Below are 21249 nucleotides of genomic sequence, written 5' to 3' on the forward strand. Positions count from 1 at the left end.
CATAAATAACAATCATAAAATGGATCAAGCACATAAGGAAACAATATCACGTTCACAAGAGCCATATTATGTAAACTTTTACATGAATGTGGAACGAGGAAGAGGGAGGTATCTAAATCGACATAATGTACAAATAAAAGACTTATTATAAAATTAGATATTTGTAGGTGGCCCACATTTGCTACAGATACGAGGCTGACCCGTGGCACTTTGTAATCATGAAACATTGATGACAAGTTTTTAATTGCTTTTATTTGTTTATATAATTAATGAAAAATACTTGAAAATACGTCTTTTGTTTTAAACATTATCGGAAATCGGGCTTTAATTTAGAATGGTTGCACAAGTCGCATAAAACGAAACCACCCCCTCGCAGGAAGCGAGGTAAAGAATATCAACGAAGAGACGGACAGGATGTTGCAAATAGTAGTTGCACACACAAGTTAATGAATACCAAATCCAAACTGTCTGGGCCTTGCTAGTTAAGCTAATGGCTACCAGATGTGTATTCTTTGTCTAAAATCCCATCCTATCCTTGTGTTTTTCGATGCTTTGCTCGTATATATCCATTGTGTATCTCCATATGGCCCCCGTATCATTTTACAACACGCTTTGTTGAAACGGTCTTGTTTTAATTTAGTTAATTTAAAACGTGCACTTACCATTTTCGATCAGAATTACACAGAGGGCTTGTTGCTTCGTAATAATCATTACAACACTAAAACTATTGCACTGAAAAGCTCTATTATATATACAAGAAATAATTACATACTTTGCCCACTTACTGCCTAATGAGAAAGACTTAATTATTAATTTCTGGGAGAAAATTTAATACCAGAAAATTGTCAACCAATTAATCTAGTACTGCACGGTATAGTTGTACCAAATTATCTAGAAATCTCGACTGATTACCCTCCTTTTTACAAACAGCAAATTAATATGGTCTAAATTTCGAAATTACACTTCCTGTACTGGCTAGTAATCAGATGTTGCAGAAGATCAAAACGTTTAATGTGGCGCCTTAGCTAAACGATCATTAAAGTACATCGAAAAGATGTGCAAAATTCCACTACTTATTTACTTACTTATTTAGATTTGAGTGAAACAGTTCGGTTGGGGTAGTCGAAAATTCGAACCGGAAGGACTGATTTGAATTTCGAACCTAAAGGTTCCAACGGTACAAAGAAGAAGAATTTCAGATTATAGTATAAATATAAGAATTCCGGCTAGTTTGAATTTTATTACAGGTCAAGCATTTCAAAGCTCAAACCAAATTTCTATAATGCATTGTTATAACAATATTACTCAGTATTAGTCAGCAGGTTTTTAAAAAAACAATATCCCACGGACGGTTGAAGATTCCTGAAAATTTTGATTTAATTTTGTTTGAAATTTTAAACGAATAATTCCCATGAAAAAATGAATCAAATTTCTCAATTTCCGAGACATTGAGACGTGTTAGTCCTGTTCTTCCAATTTGTGATAAAAATCACTTGGGATCACACAGTCTAAAAAAATCGAGGTGTGCAGGCGCTTTTTGACAAAAATTAGTAAAGTAACGAAGCACCCATTTTCCGCCTTGACGTTTACTAGTTTTAGTATGTAGATGACCGACCACCGGGTATATGTATAGAGGCGCTTCGGTACGAAAAGTGTCGTGCCGAAAGTATTTGTTCTGGGAGTTGAAAATAGAAGGTAAAGGTATTTGATTTATTTAATTTCTAGAGTTATGTTTCAGCCGCCGCTACCGTAAATAAAGCTGCAATTCGCCGTTTGGAACCGTCCCCGTCAAGATATTTCGATTGTCTTTGTTGCTCTTGTCATTTCGAAGACGAGGGATTAGTTTGGGTGTTGAAACCGAAAAGTAAGAGCTTTTTCTTTTTGCATCCTCGTAAGTTACGTTTTGTAAGTACCGTAATTTTGATCGTTTCCGTAAATTTATTTTGCATTCATAGGTACCTACACCTTTTTTTACACAGTAATTTCTACCTGTTTAATTGCAAGGTAAGCTTTTTGTTACTTTCCGTTGCATTAATTATAAGGGGAGAGGGATACTGTTTCGCTTTCCTGCATATGCTTCCCCGTAGATACTGCTAATTTGTGTTTTATTGCTTTCGTCCCCGCTTAGCGAAATTTTTGGGGGCTTTAATTGTTTTAGCATTCACCAGTAGCCGACGCCGTTTACTCCGTTTGATTGCCCCAGGCTTCCGAGACCAACCAGGGGCAAGGTTCAAAGATCCCTCGGTGGCGCCCTAGCTGACCGTTGCGCCGTTGTAACCGCTACAGTAGAGTTTATTGAGTTCAAATTCTATTCTTTTCTTTCTTCATAAAAGTTTTATTAATTTTCCGTACTGACCGAAACCCCATATGCCATAAAAGTGAGAAATATTAATTATTATTAAATATTGTGCATTTTCTAATTATTTCAGAACGGCCAATCCAACAACTTATTCCTGGTTTGGGAAAAGGTAAACTTTCAAAAAAATGTATCATTACGACTGACAAAAATGGGAATTTTTATTCATCATGTGGATAGTCAAAAATCTTTACATATTAACGAGCTCTTAGCGAGTTCGTAATTTTGCGATGCCTGTCCGTCTGTCCGTTAGCACGGATATCTAATGGACCTGAATTAAAAATAAGGACGACCCTTTTGACATCCCCGTTAGTTATGAACCGAATTGCATAAAATTCAAAATAATAATACACAATGCCAAACTATCCAGGAGGAGCTCGTTTGCTATATTTGTTTAATTTATTTCCATTCTACACGCGATCAATTACTAAACTATTTGTTCTAGTGGGAATGGGAAAATCTAAACTGCTACCAAAAAATTTGTCTCGTGGGAGCAACGGGTATTATCGAACCTCAATACTTTCATTATTTCAAGTATTTTTATTATTTATCCCGACTTCCCTATCAAAAACTCATATCTTGATAGGTACTTACCATTTAATGTCTATGATATATTTCCACTAGCCACCAGCACACTACTCAAACTGTACTTCAAGGTTAATGAATCTTCAAAGATCTAAATTTCGAAATTCAGCTGGATAATTCAAAAAGAAAGATTGAAACTTCCAACTTTGAATTTTAAACTTCAAGATTTAATCATACTCAAAATAGAACGTTGAAGCTCAGAATCTGTGGAAATACACAAATTCAAGCGCATATTCAACCCAGACTATAAAAAGACGTCACAATTTAGATGTCAAGCCTTGGTGAAATTTCATATTTCAGGTTTGGTGCCTAAGCCTTAAATTTTAAAATAAATACAAGTCACTAAATTCCCATTTCAGGATTTAAACTACATATGTGTCCATTATAAGCGGGGATTCCCGAAACCATAGAAACTATGACGATAGTCAAATTAGAGAAAAGACGCGCAATTAAAGAGTTATTATCATGCTTTAAAGAAAACCGCCTACAACACCTAATCGGGCGAATTTTCCATTTTCCAGGAAACTTGCCCGATAGGTATTCTCTCACGATTAGGATGTTGTGCGAGGGAGCACCATCCTGTTGAAACCAACACTTGCCAACTTTTGTTTTTGTTCTGTACATAGTTGTATTCGTAATAAAAAATGCTACTCAATACAGTATGCACTTTTTTACGAGTCTCTCAACAGTGTCTTGTAGAGTTGGCAAATTTCGGTCTTTCTGCCATGTCTTCGGAAGTAATCGGAATTTTCTGGTTTTTCTTTCAAACGAAAATAAATAAAATTAAAAATGATAATACCTAACCTTTAATTGCCCTCTAATTTGACCGTCGTCGTATCTTCGATGGTTCCAGAAATCCCCATAATAGACATCCTTCTCTTGGACAAGGTATAAGCGCAAATTCAAAATGTTACCACCAAGAATCATAGACGGAAAAATTAATTCACGATTGAAAATATTACGAATCTACGAGGGCGAATCAAATATAAACGAGACTATTGGTCCTACGCGCGTAATTTTCAAACGTCAAAATTCCGCACTCTAGAGGTGTTGGGCGGAGATACCAAGAGTGGGGGAAGCAATTGATCGACATTGTTTGTTCATTCGTGTCACGTGTGTCAGTCACGACATCTGAGAAAGAAGTACACGTCTCAGTTGCGCAGCGTATTCGCTAAGAAAGGCGTCAATCCAACCGAAAGTTTCTGGAAATTAACGAAACAGGAAAGAAGAGACGCTTTCAAGAATTCGAGGGTTTGCAAACAATTCGGAGAAGGCCCTAAGCGCGTCGACAAGGAGATCCACAAGCGACTCTTGGCTCCTGAGCAAACGATGAAACTTACCTGTGAAAGATGTGATTCTTCTCCAAGACAACGCTCGTCCTCATACAGCTGCTTTGACCCAATAAAAATTGAAGTAAGTCGGCTGTTCATATTCATGTTCATATTTGATTCACCCTCGTACATATCAATATTTCACTTGCAGCTTTAAGCTTTGTATGGTATTGACCAAGAATCAAATTTCAAAATTTTAGAATAAAAAAATTAAGGATTAAGATTAAAAATTCAAAATGAACACCTCATTGTCAACACATACCTAAAGGTTTCAAGATTCAAACGTCAAAATTAAAAATTTTCTTAATCCTTGATTCACATTTCGGCATTTCGGATTGCGAGTCAAACCTTAAGATTCAAAAAATCAAAATCTCATAGCATAGAATTTCTTTTTCCAATAAACAAGAAATGTACAAGCTGCAAGATTTCTTCTTTTATGTGCACGGAATCATGGCTAATACCTACTTATAGCCATTGGCATCGCGATTAAACCAAAATCTAGCGCGAAATTCCGCGGAGTACAATGCAGTCACTCTCCTTATACCATATAAAAGTTGTATTGTTACAATATATCCTCGGCTCTATATTAATTCGTGGGCTCTGAGACCATGTTTGATATTTAGGAGGGACACCGGAGACACCAAAGAACAAGAAATGAGATCAGAAATTTGCCGAAAGATAAATTTTACTTTGTCCTATCAGCGTCTACTCTGTAACGTATAAACGAAATATTTGTTTATTAAATAATAGTCAACAATAGTTATTAACAAAAGATTAGCATTAAATTAATTTTATTTGCTTAATGACATGGATCGCTGCGGAATCAACAATTTTTTTCATTTTTTTCTTTCAAAATTGATTTGATCCTGTATTAACATTGATAAATATTTGTTGCCGTTATCGATTCTTTTGCAAAGTGTGTTTATTTACCATAACCGGTAAAACAAATTAACTCGGCGTGAAAAAATATTCCAGAATAATACACTTTCGGTCGGTTCGGGTCGTACCGTACCTATCCACGGATCCGCTATGGGCCTTCATGGTGACTCCGTTGAAGTTGTAATTTCATTAGATCTGTTCAGAGTACTATTCTTGAAAAATGTTACGTACTAGGTATTTTCTCCGAAATGTTAGAAAAAACAGAGTACGTTACTATAATATATTAATTATTGTTTACTACCTTGATATAAGTCATGTATTTATAATACCAATGATTGGCATACCCCTAATGGTAAAAGCAAGGGCAGGTACGTGTCCAGCATTAGAGTTTTTCATGCGAATTTACATTTTTGAATTCAAAATGGACTTAGTGCAACGCTTAGAGTAAGTATAGCTACACCTTGACAATATGCAAAGTAACGATTACTTACCTACCTCTACGTGCGCACTTTTGAGCAAATTTCAATAATTGAAAAGGTTGGCGCAAATTATCAACCTCCGTGAGGTAAAAATTTATAAAATTAAATCAGCAGTGGTCTTAAAAGTTTAGTAGAAACCACCTCTCGTCTTATTAATTATAGCATGTATTTAATATAAACAGGTTAGCGTTTTTTAGTGCAGGATTAGAAAACGTAGGTAGGTACCTATACCTACTACCAGAAATTTGCGAATCATAAAACGACGTTTTTCGCATGGACTAATGATATAATTACAACTATCGGTACATACACCAATATTTAATAATGTAACAAATCAAAAAATCCGTAGGGAATGCCAGAATCGTTTGGCGCATTTGGGCTAGTCTTCGTTAATTGGTGATTGCTGAAGAAATATATTTAAAAAAAATAAAGTAATAATATTGCATTATAGTTCTATCAGCTGTCCCTCTTCTTAAATTGCTCAAACTTCATTACACACTCCTATGTAACATAACTAATTTCACACTAGGTACATATAGTTCATGAAAGTACTATATAGTTTCGTAAAACTTGTCGCGTGTTAATAGGTAAATCTGTAGGAAGTAAACGGTTAATGAGTATCCAAGAAGTTGCACTGCCTAAAACGTTAAAAAAAATGACAGAAAAACCGTTTGTCCAGTTAGATGAAAAAAGTTTCCTTAATAAAGCGATAACCATGCACTTTAGCAATGAGAGCAGATAAAATGACAAAATATTCTTGGTGAACAACGTTTAGATAACCGAAAATCCAAAAAACTGATTGATGTATTATTACATTAAAAAAAGTTGACCGCTAATAGAGTATCTATTTTTTCTCAAATGGAACTGTCCATTTACCCAAGTTTTTTTCCTCCCGACATCGGGCACGAGTAATAATTTATGTGTCTGTACTTGTATAAAAAAAATCGGCGGACTTGAGTCAGCGTAATTCCGAGTTTTTAGGTGACATTAATATCAACAAGATGTGCCTATATCCTGTTGTGGTTTTGAGTTTTTTAGGCGCAATTTGCCGCTCGTTCTACAAATAGAAAAATTGCGGCGAACAATCCACGTGGTTCCTATCAAATTTAACAGAAACAAGAGGAAATTATAATTGCTTGAAGATTTTTGAAATAATGCCTAAGTGAATAATAAAAGGAAACCTTAATCTTTATTCTTGCAAAGTGGTATCACATCTGTTTTAAGTCAAGATATTAGAAGCTAACACACACTCGTCTTATAATGTGAATTTAGCATGTGTGGGCGTTCGACCTGATTTTGAAATGCATCGTATGTTCCCCCAAAAGCTTAGCTCCTTATTGTTCCCACACACGTATCAGGTTACACCACTGACCCAACTCTATAAATCACATTGCGAGTCGTTGCGTTTGTCGAGCTTTTCCAGCCCTTGTTAACGAAAAGAGGGTGCATTTCTGATTTTTGTGCTAAAAATAATCGCATAGGGTAGGTTAGTGTTTCGCCAAGAATTCCTCAAGAGCGTAAACCGCAGGACAATGATGCTCTTATAATGTACAAACCGGAAACTGAATCCATTGGCGCCAGATTTTAAAACTGATTGACTGTATGATGTATTAAGTACTGAATGCCACAATTATATAAGCTCTTGTTCATACATTAGTTACAGGCGTAACTCAATGTGTTTTTGTTCTTGTATGATGTCATTACAGAAATGACAGATGCTATTGTATTTCCACTTACAGCATCGCAATTTATTGCCAATAAAAAACATAAAGGCACGATGTTTTGTCATTTTGACGATTGTGACTCACAATTTCCAGATACTCTTTTGTTTGCCGCTTTTATTAAAAAAAAAAGCGAATTACTCATACACAGTATACCAAAATAGCTATTGATTGTTATAGCTCGATTTGAGCAAGATAATATAGATGAAATATCTAGAACGGAGACAGAACAATTTAGATGTCTAGAGGCAAAAACACTATTATTATCTAAAATGACCTTTTTTGGACTATGAAAAAATTAATAGCATCATTTCTTAATAAACTGGCACTATCTGAATATTCATTGATCAAGCATAATAAATAAACAATTATTACAAAATTCTAGACTTTTAAATGAACAACAAATGACACGAGTATGGATTACCCGATTACATATTTTTCTCATTTTTACTTCAATATACAATGTCGTAACTTGTATCATATAATAATGCATAACTAAGAATATTAATTGAACTTCAGAATTGGACTTCCGCTATCGACATTTCAATGACTTTATCAGTGCGTTACATAATAACCCCACTTTTATTTATGATAACGCGATCCTGAATTTTTTCAAAACGAGAATCGGAAGTTTATTCAGAGGAAAGCTTTCGTTGAAACGTGTGGCGATTTCGCCCCAGAACCCGATATAAGTATAATAAAAAATTCTTCCGCCATTGCGGTGAAATAACTATACAAATGACTTTAATTTAAATTGCATAATAGACATACTAAAAAACGATTTGCATAAAAACTCGAAGATTGTCATCTGATTATCAGAAAATGGTTTGGATGCCCGAAGTGAATAACCTTCTTAAAATTTCAAACCGGTTCCTTATTAACATAACAATTGTCCCTTGAAAAGTTGCATCCCGAAAAAACAACCTGCTAATTGTGCATAATTACGGTTTATGCAAACAGTTGTTTAATCTCGCATCGTGTGTAATGATAATGATTATTAATAATAATAATGAGCGAGTAGATAAACATTTCAACGACTAATTGCTGAAATAGATCGTGAAATTGAATAAATTGCCTTAGCTGGCGCCGTCACTGTTCCGGAACATCGATTTTTACACCTGCTCGGAAAATTTTCTATTTGATAACTGGAAAGGTATCTAATTAAAAAATTGCGAATCTCGCGATTCGTCGTTGTACTTTACCCTGCTTTTTGCCTTCTTCGGGGTTGTGCGCAAATAATGCATTAACTTACGACGATCGTAAACTTTTCTGAAAATTAATCGTGTTTGCATTGGGCACCGGCAGTCGAAAAAGTGCCAAAAGCGCAATGTAGAAAAAATTACATGCTCGGTATTGTTATTTGTCATGTTGCATAATTTTACAAGATATTTATACAATAATTATTCTTGGCCGTCTTAATATTAATATAAAATTAGAATTTGTAATGCCGAGGTTTTGCAATTCGGCTGAAAATGACAAATTGCGTTTTCTTAACCCCTATAGTTTTGTAAGGGGGTTTCCATTCTGCACGGCGCGTAGGGGTTTCAAGCGAGGGTAGGTAAAGACTTACCGCAGCTGGGTGAGAAGTGTAAGGTCAACACATGGCGGAAGGGTCGCCTGAGAGCCGACCTCTTGAAGATGTGTGGTAGCCACGATGTTGTCCACGACTGTCCGCACATACAACGGAACAAGCGCCGCGACGCGCACCCCGTACTACCCCTATGCGCGCACCTCTCGCACACCAATTGTTAAACCGTCCCCAAATGATCTTGCACAATACTGTTAACTCGAACAAATAATTGAAAGCACCAAGTATAATGGAGAATATCTCAAAGAATAAACTCGGCACAAGTAACGGAGTAGAAGCGACGCGTGTGCGTACACTGCGTCCACAGATGCGTCTGTTTGGTCCGGATTTGAACGTCTCCCTCTACAAACGCGGTACCGCCTTTGATCCTTCCCGGGCACCCACGTGTTCGATCCGCCTACAACGCGAATTGTTGGAAGCCTTTACCAGAGAGCTTCCTAGAGCGCAAGAGAACGATTTCGGATTCGCATTGTTATTGCAAGGCGGAGCTTTCGCTGCGACTCCCACGGGGTCTTTTTCAGAAGACAATGGTGATTGATCTAAGTACCCTATTGAGTGGGATCACCTCGCCTCACTGCTCCTTGAGTAAATATTAAAAATATTTTGGCACGCACCTAATCGAGATTCTCACTTGTCTTTCTTACATCACGCGCATCAATTTACCAAATTAACCCGCACTCACTAATTTTGATAAAGGTAATTATCTCATTAAATTTAGTGATCTAGAAAAATAAACAAAATCTTCTCCATGGCGCTCATTTCCAAATAAATATGTACTAATGGCTCCACTTATGTTAATTTTTATATACAAACCATACAAAGTTAAGAGAACTCTTAAGAGTGAATCGAAATCAAATAAATAATCGAAATTTAATGTGGTAACTTTGTAGCAATTTTTTATAAATAAATTAATGGTAACGGCGTGATACCGTTAATATTATTAACAAAGGCAGCATCGTAATGACTTAAGCTTCAAAGCGAATTCCAAACGATTATAAATTCAACATTGTAGCATGCTGGGCTTTACAACATATTTCAAAATTTGGATTCTCAATAAATGGCTACCGCGGTAATAGGGAAATATTTTAATTAAATTTGTAGACGTTTAGATTTTTACGTGAACAATTTATTACGAGAGTATAATCGCTAATGGTCATATAAGAAGGATATCTATATGCGATTCACTATAGACTATAATGCCATGAGATTGCATACCTAGAGGTATCTATCGAACAAGTTTAACTGAAGTATGAAGGACTGGTCCTTATAGTGCAACCTATCTATCAAAGCGCCAGTAGGGATCTCACTGGATATAGTAGCACACATTTTATTTTTTACCTCACTTGTAGGTAAGTAATGAAGATTGTATACTTACCATTTCCGAAATGCGAGGGTAACTAATGATAACTGGCAATCTTGCCCATATAATGTTGAAATTTTAAGTTGAGTGTAACTCGTACGAAGTCCTCAATCTCAATATTTTATGAGAGACATGGAGGGTTTCAAGTTATACATAGCAGTTATTTACTTGTACCTACTTTGAACTCCCATATTTCAGTCATCTTCAATAATGCCCTATACCTTATTGTTAGTTATTTTGACTAAAATGCGCATATACCTACTATTTTTTTCTGTTTTCTTAATTCAAGAAATGGACAACTTTGCAAAAGAGTCACTTTTTTCGAAAATAAGTGAACCCATGTAGTCCACAGGCAAAATGTATTTTTTACAAAAAAAATTGTTAATGAATAATGGCATGGAGCTTTACCAAGTGGATATGTTAAAATGATCATGCCATATATAACAAATACAAAAAAATAAAAATAAAAAGAGCAAGGGAGGGGCTCAGTTTTTAGGTAGGGCGAAAAGGGGTGAAAATCGAATGACAGTAATTTTCCACAAAAGACTCGGAGAGATAAAAGTGTTCAACGGAAAAGTTTTAGATTGTGAAAAATCTTGTATGATGTAATATATAATTTCATCTTTTTTTACTACACCTTTCTACGGATTACGGAAAATAAATAAATAAATACCTAACTAAACAAATCTGAATAGTCTGATACTTACTCGTATTTTTTTTAATGTCGAGATCTTTCAAAATATAAAGTAAAAAACAGGACTGTATTTAAAAAAAAAAGTTGCAGTGAATATTTATTAGGAGGATTCCGTAAATGTTCCCCATGCATGCGATATTCTAACTTAGTTCATAATGTCGTTACAGGCCGCTGTCCATAAGATTTGTTTACTCCTCATTCTATGATAAACTATAGATAAAGTGCTTGATTCTTTTTATGTTGGATGAAATAGATAATTAGATAAGATAACGTAGTATTATATATACTACCTACAATAGATAATTCATTATTTATTAAAAAAAAAAGGTTTGCTATTTAGACACTCAAAATAACAAAAATTATACAAGCTAAAATGAAAATAAGTAAGTATACGAACAACATACAAGTATAATAATTTCATGCATTTTTAACAAAACATCCTAAGATTGTTATATAAAGGATACCTTATACTTACAAGATATTGGAGTATTGTCATACTGTGTCAAAAGAGCAAAAAATAAAAATTTGGGAAAAACAATATTTACCTTAAATATCACGATCTCAAACGATACATAGTGTGTTTATCTTCGGGGACGGATTTTATATTGTAACTAGATTTTCCCCGGCGACTTCGTACGCTCAAGATTGACGGATATATACGGAAACTTCGCGCATGTATCGATCCGTGCGTGAAATAGCAGAGTGGGACATCAACGAAAAACGAAAAAAAGAAGTTTTTAAAAATCGTATAATCCAATCTGACCCAAATTGTGAATATAAACACATAAAAAGAATTTAATAAAAATCCGTCTAGTCGTTTAGGAGGAGTTCAGTTACAAACACACGTACAGTAGAATTTTATATATAAAGAATAACCCAAGTGCAACCGAGAAAAGGTAACTCGAAGAGATAATTCTATAGACGAGACGGTCATTTGAAACTCCTTGTGGGACTTTGTTTCGAATAGCCAACATTTTTGAACAGAGGAGTCAGTTTTGAAAATATCACATTCGAAAAATTTACTAATTCGCTTCCTACAGAATCAGGGGGAATAATATTTATTCGCATACCCTGTCAGTCCCCTAATCGCTTTGCAACCATACTAAGGAGACCTGATGATGACCCACCTTTATTTTGACTCGAAAACCAAATACTTACGCGCGCCATCTTTCAAGAAATCCATCATCAATTTCTAATTAATAAAAGATTATGACAATAAAAGAACAAATTCAACACCCCTCCACATAAAACAAACAAAAATCTGATGACTCATCGCACAAGCCGATGATAAAATCGTAATTGTATTTCCAAGTCTCCTTTCTATGAGGTTTAAAATATAAACAAATTTCAAAAATTTTGTAATCTAGCTAACTATGTACACAAAATCTACAATAGGAAGATCGTGTACACTTGCGTCTTTCGGCTTTTTATGAAGTGCACAAAATTTATAGAGGAAACTGTCCAATTTTAAACTCCCAAATACGTAACGTCACAATGTTGATACGGACCCCCTTGTATTATACGTATTACAAGGAACAGACAAAGTAATAAAATAAACGTTTGTGTTTTTCCCCTCTGATTACACTGATTACTGACTACATCATTCGATACAGGAAAAATACAAAAGAAACTATATTCCACCCCCTTGCTCATATTTATTTTAAAGGCAAACGAGTGCGATATGTAGTAATAAATATGTTCGATATATACTTAAAAAGCGCCGATTTTTGGAAAGAACGCGAATTCCAGATTAAGAAAACTGTACAAATTCGTAATTTTTTTTGCACAAAAATGCTTTGCCTTAGGAAATGAATATTTGAACATCATGAATGTAGTTAGCATTATAAATCCCTTACTTTCCCAAAAAATTTGAACTTCTACCTATATATCGCAGTCCTGCAATTGTATAACAGTACAATAAAGAATTTCCTAAAATTTCATTAAAAAATAAGCTCTAAACCTCTCGCCAGGAAAGATTGCCGGTCAGAGAACACTTGATCCCGGTCTACAATCTATGTTTTTCTAAAGATGTGAGCGACTTCCGGGAGAGTATCGTGTTAATGTTGAACAAAAAGGCTTTTCGTTTAATATTGGCACGATCCTATTCCGGAAGTCGCTCGGATCTTAAGAAAAACATAGGTTGTAGATCGACACAAGGTGTGCTGTGACCGGCAATCTTTCCTGGCGAGAGTTATAGGTATTACCTGTAGGTACCTACTCAAAACATCTAATTTATCATATATTTTGTCGTATGAATGCCTTATTCAGAATATCCGCATATATTTATCGATTTTCCCTTCTTGTTTAAGGTTTCATTGATTTTAACCCACACTTATTAATCGTGAAAATTTTGATTGCTACTGCGGCAGTGTAGGTATATTCTTCTTCACTTTCGTCACGTACTTTTAATAATGTTTCTTGCCTAATACATAATTTATTACTTTAAATAATTAAAATAACTGGTAGGATTGCATAAAACCCCGCTACTTAAAAATAAAGGCAAATAATGTTTGGAAAAAATATACGTAGCTCCCTTGAATATCGATTATCGATATTTAGAGTTTGGTGGAAGAACAGCTTTAGGCTGAACTTCAACATAGTAAAGATCTATTATCATTATTTTTACTAATAGTAAATTAATTTAGGCAATTTAATTCAATATTGATCAATAAAATTATACAGCGATTAGCATTTACAGCTCATACTAACATAAATGGGTACTTCTTTCCCAAATGTTGTTCAAATTTCGCTTTAGAAACTCAGCACCAATATGGCGGACGAGGCAGTTATTATTTTGAAATAACCCCCATGGGTTTCGTTTTGGAACTTCGCCCCGAGGAGTCCCAAAATGCGCGTTTCTTGTTTAATACCGAGCCGTCTCAGCAAGCACGGGACTTACTAACCTTCGTTCCTCCTCAGTCAGTGGAATTCTACACGTCTGCTTCGTTGGGGAGTAGTTGAATTTAACGGATGTAATGCAATTCTTGTTGGAGTCGTGGAGCTAGAAGCATCACACGTTAAACCTAATGTTTCCAACGGTATCTCTAAATTTGCATTGAAATTTGTTCGTTGTGAAGTTACATATTTTGGTACTTCTAAGAGTAGAACAATTTGGGCATTGCATATAGGTACCATAGACAGTTCACAGAATATAAAAATTTGGCATTTGGCATTTTCCAAATAAACGATATTCTTGGTGGAAATTCAAAAAATACATTTATCAACCGCGATGCAAATGTGATGCATTTTTTTTGCGTCGGCTACTTGAATGGAGCCGAGATGTCTGGGATATATCATAGGTATTTCGCCTTCTTAATTGGTGCTCTTGGGTTACAATTGCTACCTCAACCTTAAGTCACTTTGCTGATCAGGAGAAAATTAGTCAGGAATATAACGATTCCAATTGGCACCATTAAAAAACATGGCGGACTTATGTAATTGTTACACGTGATATTAAAAAGAAGCAGTACAATACAATACAGTGAGAATTAGTATTGGGGGAGATTTTGGGATGCTGGAGGTTTTTGATTGACACAGTAATGGATGTGTAGTCTGAAAATGAAAAAGTTGCTAATTCATGCGCGTCTTAGCAGTAGAGCTAATATAATAGTATCGCCTCATTCCTGATAAATTTGGAAAATATTCGTCTTTGAAAAGCCGTTGCTACTAGTGCGGGACTCTCAATAAAATTCGAACCAGATTCAATCTTTAGGCAACCTTCACGACTAGTATTAGTGATTGGAACATAAAATAGAACAACGCGAGTTCCGGTAGAATGAAAAAGTTTGAAGTAAATACATTCTAACGTGTCGGTTTTATACAAATAGAAAAAATTCAGATTATCACGAAGGACATAGCATAAGGCTTGCTTATGGGAGATAAGAAACTTCGTCAATAACAATTTAAGTAGGTGCAGTAATATATTTTGTTATTATAAGGAAACAATGCTGCGTAAATTTTTGTACGTAGTGAAGTTTTCTGCTACTTGTGATAATCTAACCAAATGTTTCCAGTTTTTTTGTCAAACACGTTAACCACAGCAGTTACATTAATAAAATTAATAAATGGTGGTTTGCTCGTAACTTTTAAAATACAAGGATACACCAGAAAATATAGCGTTCCAATAAATTGGGTCATCATTTGAAAACTCAAAGAAGTTTCGTGTTACCGTCGGCAAGAGTCCAATCTGCGATTGTCCTAATTCATTTCCATTGAAGTAAGATTGTGTCCAACCCAATTCTGCATCAACATTGTCACTAAAGGTACATTTTTTTCAAACGCGCTAAGCAATTTTTATTTCAAAGGATATCCTTGGCCATCCAACGTGGAAATAGTGCATGTATCCTGAGCACTCTCCCAACTGAAAAACAGTTCGACGAAATTTTTTTGTTATAGTTAATTATTGTTTTCTTCTCTGTTACACAATTTTAAATATTTCGTTTAAATAAAATTTTTAAATTAAAAAAAAAAATAAAAAATAAAATGAAAGGTTTGAATCTTAAAAAAAAATCATTGTAATTTTAGGTTTAAAAGTTAATTAAAAAATGTTTAAAGAGCTCATGTCATAAGCCGTTTTATCTTGCATGTATTTTTTACCGTTTATGAACCCACAAAAATTGGATTCCTTGTGTATGAATGCACAAGATATTAATCCTCAGGTTGCACCGCTATCTACACGCTTAAAATGTGGCATCAATGCACTTAAGCTTTTCACGTCAGAAATCTGTAGGTACAGAATGCCTTTGATCACGCCTTGATCTTGCAATTTGCATCAGCCATACACTGTCATGTTGCAGATTTAAAAATCTATCTAAAGGAGTCATCTAGATTCTAGAGGAACATGTTTATTAGACTTTTTTACTCAGAAAACGTAGTGGCGAGCTTTACCCATCGATAGGATACACCCTGTATGTCCGTTATAATCAATTTAAATTCATTATGGGGACGCACTCATCAGCAGGTTGGAAAGTGACCCTCCTTCAGAACAAATCTTGTCCGAACTTTCGAAACCTGTTTAGTTTGAACACTCTGTAGCACACATACCTACACGATAGATATAAAAATTACCAATTTTATAATAAATCTTTCTTGACAAAACGAATTTGTGCGACGTATTTGAAACGTACAACGCTGTAGTACTTACCGTAAAGTGGAAACCCCATTTTGTCGCGATGTACATACATAATTATAAATTTACAAAGGAAATTTCTTTCTGTGACGGCAGGCATCAGACATCGGTTTAGTTGAGTAACATCGGTAGGTCGTTAATGAGATAAAGAGAAATCCGAGGTTTACAGTTAAAATTACAAAGCTTTCAACATGAGCGATGTCCTTTTTACGAACCTCTGTAACAAAAATCTAAAAGCTGAAACTTTGTGTAAGTTTCTCCGCGCATGAAAGCTCCCTTTAGAACTGCAAATACAAAGATCCCCGTGCTGCTCGTCGCTAAGCAAACCATGCGAGAATAAAAATTATAAATGCATTTTTCGTGTTTATTTGATATTCGATATCCAGAATCCTTTAGTATAATAATTTGCAGTAATTATTATCTACTAATACTTATATCGTATTAATTAATACCGCAAGACGCTTCTATCTACTCGAGGTAAAGCAACCCTTCATGTAAATTTCATAACGTTTAATGCACCGCTGTATAACTGTATTACCACTGTTGCTCATCCGTCTCGAATCTCCAAGGATCCAACAAGTTAGGAAGCTATTCCATCTTTGACATCGTTTGTTTTGAACCAAACAGCTTCAAACAGATCCTCATTATAAGTTACCTAATGTTCATAAAATATGAACGATTCAAACGGGGTCGTAGCGCAGCAAATCCCACTTTGTTATGAGGTACACATTGAGATAACAAAGTTTGGGCCCATTCAAAACCCCCTTCAACTTTATACGAACCAGTAAATTTATTTATTTATGTACACACTCGCTAAATGCTTGTAATTTAATTATTTCTATATTAGCTAACGAGTATTTGAGTATATAAAATGGAAATTGGCGAAGGATTGCTTTAATGCAGCGTGCATTTAAAAAGTACGCTATCTATACCTACCCACCAACAAAAAATTCGCTTATAATCGTTGAACAACTTTTCACAATACATTCGTATTTTCAAATTTTAATTTTAGACGCGAGTTATAACCTAAAATGTAAAAGATCCAGTTTCTACCCTAGGTAATGTTCCAGAGTTCCGTCCATGATACTGGGTTACCACCATTTATACAGCTTGGGAGTTAATGTAAAATGGCAGTGGTGCAGTGAGTCTTCTATAAGATCACCAAGTCGATCATCAATCATCATATTTAAAAATTTATTTTATTTAAAAATTTCATACATTTTTCACTTTCAAAATCTGCAAACGGTGGTTTCAAACCTGAGACCTCTATCTTTAAATTGGAACTTATAAACTTAATGAGATCTACAGCCCTAGACTGTTTCTGCATTGAAAATCTCACATCTGAAAATCTGAGTCCCCATGTGCTGCTACTATGTTTGATTTTAGAAATAGAAACCCTACACCTACACTCCTACTAAAATTTGAGATGAACTAGCTGAAGCTTTCGTAATCCTATTGGGTTGAATATGTTCGAAATCTGCACCTATACTACAATTTTATTGGGAATATTGGTTACCTGTATAACTGAAACCGACTTTGAGTATAAAGCTCATATTTGGTACACCAGTAGATCATGATGTTGACCTTCGGAGCTAATCCTCTGGTGCTTGGTCGAATGTTAAACGTATGATTGTGCTACTTTATTACAGCTTTGCGTGGGTTTATTCAGGATGCATCGTTTTTGGATAGCCTTGTTTATCATTTACGTCAGAGTATCACCGATTTTCCACAGTGAGATCTACCAGCTAACTTTGATGACCACCTGGTACATGAGAGCAAGGTATCGAGACGGGAAATAAATTTGGGCGCTTGGTTACTTAGGAACCGATAGATATATTTATTTATTCTAGCAGTGCAACCGCTAATTATCAAAAGGAAGAGGCGAAGATATTTGTAAAGATTCTATGCAAATTTGTTAAAAGGCATCCGACACCCCACGGCATGGGGAAGCAAGGAAAAATTAATTAATATTTTAAGATTTCAGCTCCGTTAATTAGGTAGTAGCTGATTGCAGTTTTCATATGTTATTTTAAAACGAGAAAGAACCTGCAGTTTATTTTAATATTACAGACCTTTTGCGATTGACCCGAAATTCGAGGTAACAAGGGCATGACTGGGCTACCGAATTTGGAAATTTTAATCCGGCAAATTAAGTGAGTATAATTAACCGTAGTTAATTATGTATTACAGCAAAATGTTTCCCAAACAGTCGTGAGTGGTCTCATTAGAAGCGCGCTTAATTGAACCATATTTTAAGACCAATTACAGATTTTTGTTTATCGCAAATTGCACACTTAAATAAAGAAGTTTTATTTTTTGGATGTAAACAACCGAACACGCCTGCCGGCTGGGAAAATTCACATTCCATTTTCACATCTTTTGGGAAGTTTATAGAAGATAACAGCACGATTTATGGCATTTTTCGCTGTACTCGCATTTTAGGACCCAATTTGTTACACCGTACCGTTAATTTTAAAAGTAAGCGTTTGCTACTTTTGAGCCTTTAATTATAAAGTGAGGAGGGGGGTTGTTTTGCTTTAATTTATACTTGGTTGTGCCTGCTCCCGTTAGAGAAATTGCCGTATGCCCGTGTGCGGTAAATGTACTCTTAGATTGTACATCCGTAAAAGCTCTGGGGAAGCTCATTTTCTCTGGGTTGGTTTTATTTGTTTTCATGTAATTAAATTTTATTTTTAATCTCACTAATTGTACCGTTTCATTTTAAAGCCACCGATTTGCGCGAACTTCCAGGACAAGTTCGTCGCATTAAAAACTTGAAGAAATCCTCTCACAATTTTTAAATTAACCCTCTTGCGATTGCTGTTGCTTCTACCTACTTTAATCGGGCACCAATTTTGTTGTAGAAATGAGAAAACATGTCAAATTGGCAAAATCCTACTTTTTTTTAAACACCCTGCATATTATGTACATTGACATTGCCCCACATTTCCATATAATACAGTGTGCACATTTTAAATTCTTTAAGGTTTTGTGAGTTAAGAGATGCCGTTTTAGAACATGGTGGTGATGTGTTACAAAATGACACAGTGCACATTTTAAATCCTTTGAAGACTCTACGTCTTTAGAGATGCCGTTTCAGGACATTTTCGACACAATTTTCTACATTCTATGGATATACAAATTCAACGAAAAATGTCTATATTATATTCAATTTATATCAGTTCTTTTTACTACCTTCCAACCCTTTGGCATACACACACATATTTTTTTTCTTTTCAATTATGTAAATATCTTTGCAATAAATTATTAATAGTATTATTATATAGCTCCGCTATGCGCGTTGTTAAATTAAAATTGTTGGGGAAGTAACTCGCAAACGAAACATTTATTTCGAAAAAATGTTTCGAGTCTTCCCTACAAACCCAAGTAACGAAGCTAGAGGTTTGTTTTATTCACTTCAATTCTATGAAAGAGAGTGCAGTAACAAATAAAAGGTTTTTCGTGTTTTGGATTATTTCACAAGATCCTAAGGTACTTGTAACGGTAGAGGCCATTTTGGATTTAAATTTTTGCAAATTTTTCTCGAATTTTCGTTATAAATGTGATAGATTTTGAGTTTAAGGGTAAATCAATTTTGAGTGTTGAATATTATTGGAATTTTTCGGGTGTAGAAATTTCAATAGTGTCCAATTTCACTAATAAAATTATAATTTATAAACAATGACTATGACAATGAAGTTTCAATAGCTCTTTTGTTCTCTTAGTTAGTTCAGGATAGGAGATGGGAATTTCCTTAGACCATCAGTTTCGAGCATTCTGCCGGCTACTTCGAATTAGGTTTTCCTGCAGTTTTCCTAATTCCTAAGGTAAATACCGGAGTAGAATAGAACAACTTAAGATCTTCTGCAGGGGACCCTCTAAAAAGCATTGTGCGATCACTCTGTAATTGGTGAGAGAATGTTCAATGCAAAAAGGTTAATTGGAGTTGTTTATTAATTAATGAGTTGGATGCATTTTACGAAACTTTTTATAAATCAATAAGTAACTTCTTATTTATTTAAAGACAAATTTCTTCAAATAATAATTAGTACCTACCTATTCGTATAAGTAAAGTTCGTTTGTTTTGCAATTTACGTTTAGTAAACCGCAGTAAGTAACTAAACATAGGAACTTTCCTAACAAATGGTTGATGCAGAACGCCGTTTGTGTAAAATATCTAAGTATATTTTGTTATGCTTAAAATTATATTGGCACACGACTTTCAATGTACTTAACCAAAACAAGTACAATTGCGTCAATCAACTTGGATATTGTCCAAACGGTCGGATTTTTGACATTCTTTGACAATCTGCTTTCTCTCTGAATTCGAATTTTCCCTCAACCAGCACGAATTGTGCAAAAGTCCAACCTTCTTCCGTAGCTCCAAAATGTAGGTAGAACAATTAATTCTTACGTGGCTTAAGAAGTTAATGGACATGGTAACTTAATCCTCAAAGAGCTTAAAAGTGTGTTTATTTGTCAAACACTTACTTACATCTAATTGAGAACGCAAACATTCCGCAGGTAATAAACATGGTAATTACAGGAAACAACCATAAACAATTATTTTGAAATGTGAGAATGTTGTAACATCTTTTAATGAATGAAATAGTGAATGAAGCCAAAATGTTGATAAAATTTTCCAATTATTAAAGCGGAAGAAATTAAGTCGTTAAACCTTAATCAATTCTGATGTTTTCCACAAATATTTATAAGAAATTCTCAGTTGCATCTGTGAATGAACTTTGGCAAGGTGTGTGTCTTCCGGGTGCAGCGATTATGAATGAAGATTTCGGAGACGGATTTAGACGGCAGAACATGGATATACGACGAGTCCGCTCGCGATGATCTATTTTACAATCCAAAATATCTAATTTACTGTTCTCCACTCACCGAAATATCATTCCGCGCCTGTGTCAAGTCGCGGAAATAAATTATTCTATACATTTTATATTGGAGAATGTCCATTTCGAACAAATGCATCGAACTTCTTGTTCCTTTATCGACTATATAACGTGGTGGCGTCGTTTCAAAAGGGTACTCATAAAACGGGATAAGACAGATATAAAATAAGAATATGTCATCTCGTAAAATAAACTCAGGTGTCGCGCGAAGAATGCGCGCGGTC

General features: G+C 34.9%; 1 protein-coding gene across 7 annotated transcripts in view; it reads right to left on the minus strand.

The window, feature by feature from the left end:
• Window positions 1–21249, minus strand: part of LOC116167803 (transcription factor Sox-13-like) — a 275850-nt gene that overhangs the window by 89228 nt on the left and 165373 nt on the right. Inside the window, exon 1 of one of the 7 annotated variants that reach the window (XM_031483339.1) lies at window positions 8922–9238. The exons of the other annotated variants lie outside the window; for them this stretch is intronic. The gene's annotated coding sequence lies outside the window, so the exon portion shown is untranslated. Of the gene's footprint in view, window positions 1–8921; window positions 9239–21249 lie in introns of those variants that run through there. 7 annotated transcript variants of the gene reach the window in all.

The sequence above is a fragment of the Photinus pyralis genome, unplaced genomic scaffold (genome assembly GCF_008802855.1).
Source record: "Photinus pyralis isolate 1611_PpyrPB1 unplaced genomic scaffold, Ppyr1.3 Ppyr1.4_LG4, whole genome shotgun sequence".
NCBI classification, from domain to species: domain Eukaryota; kingdom Metazoa; phylum Arthropoda; class Insecta; order Coleoptera; family Lampyridae; genus Photinus; species Photinus pyralis.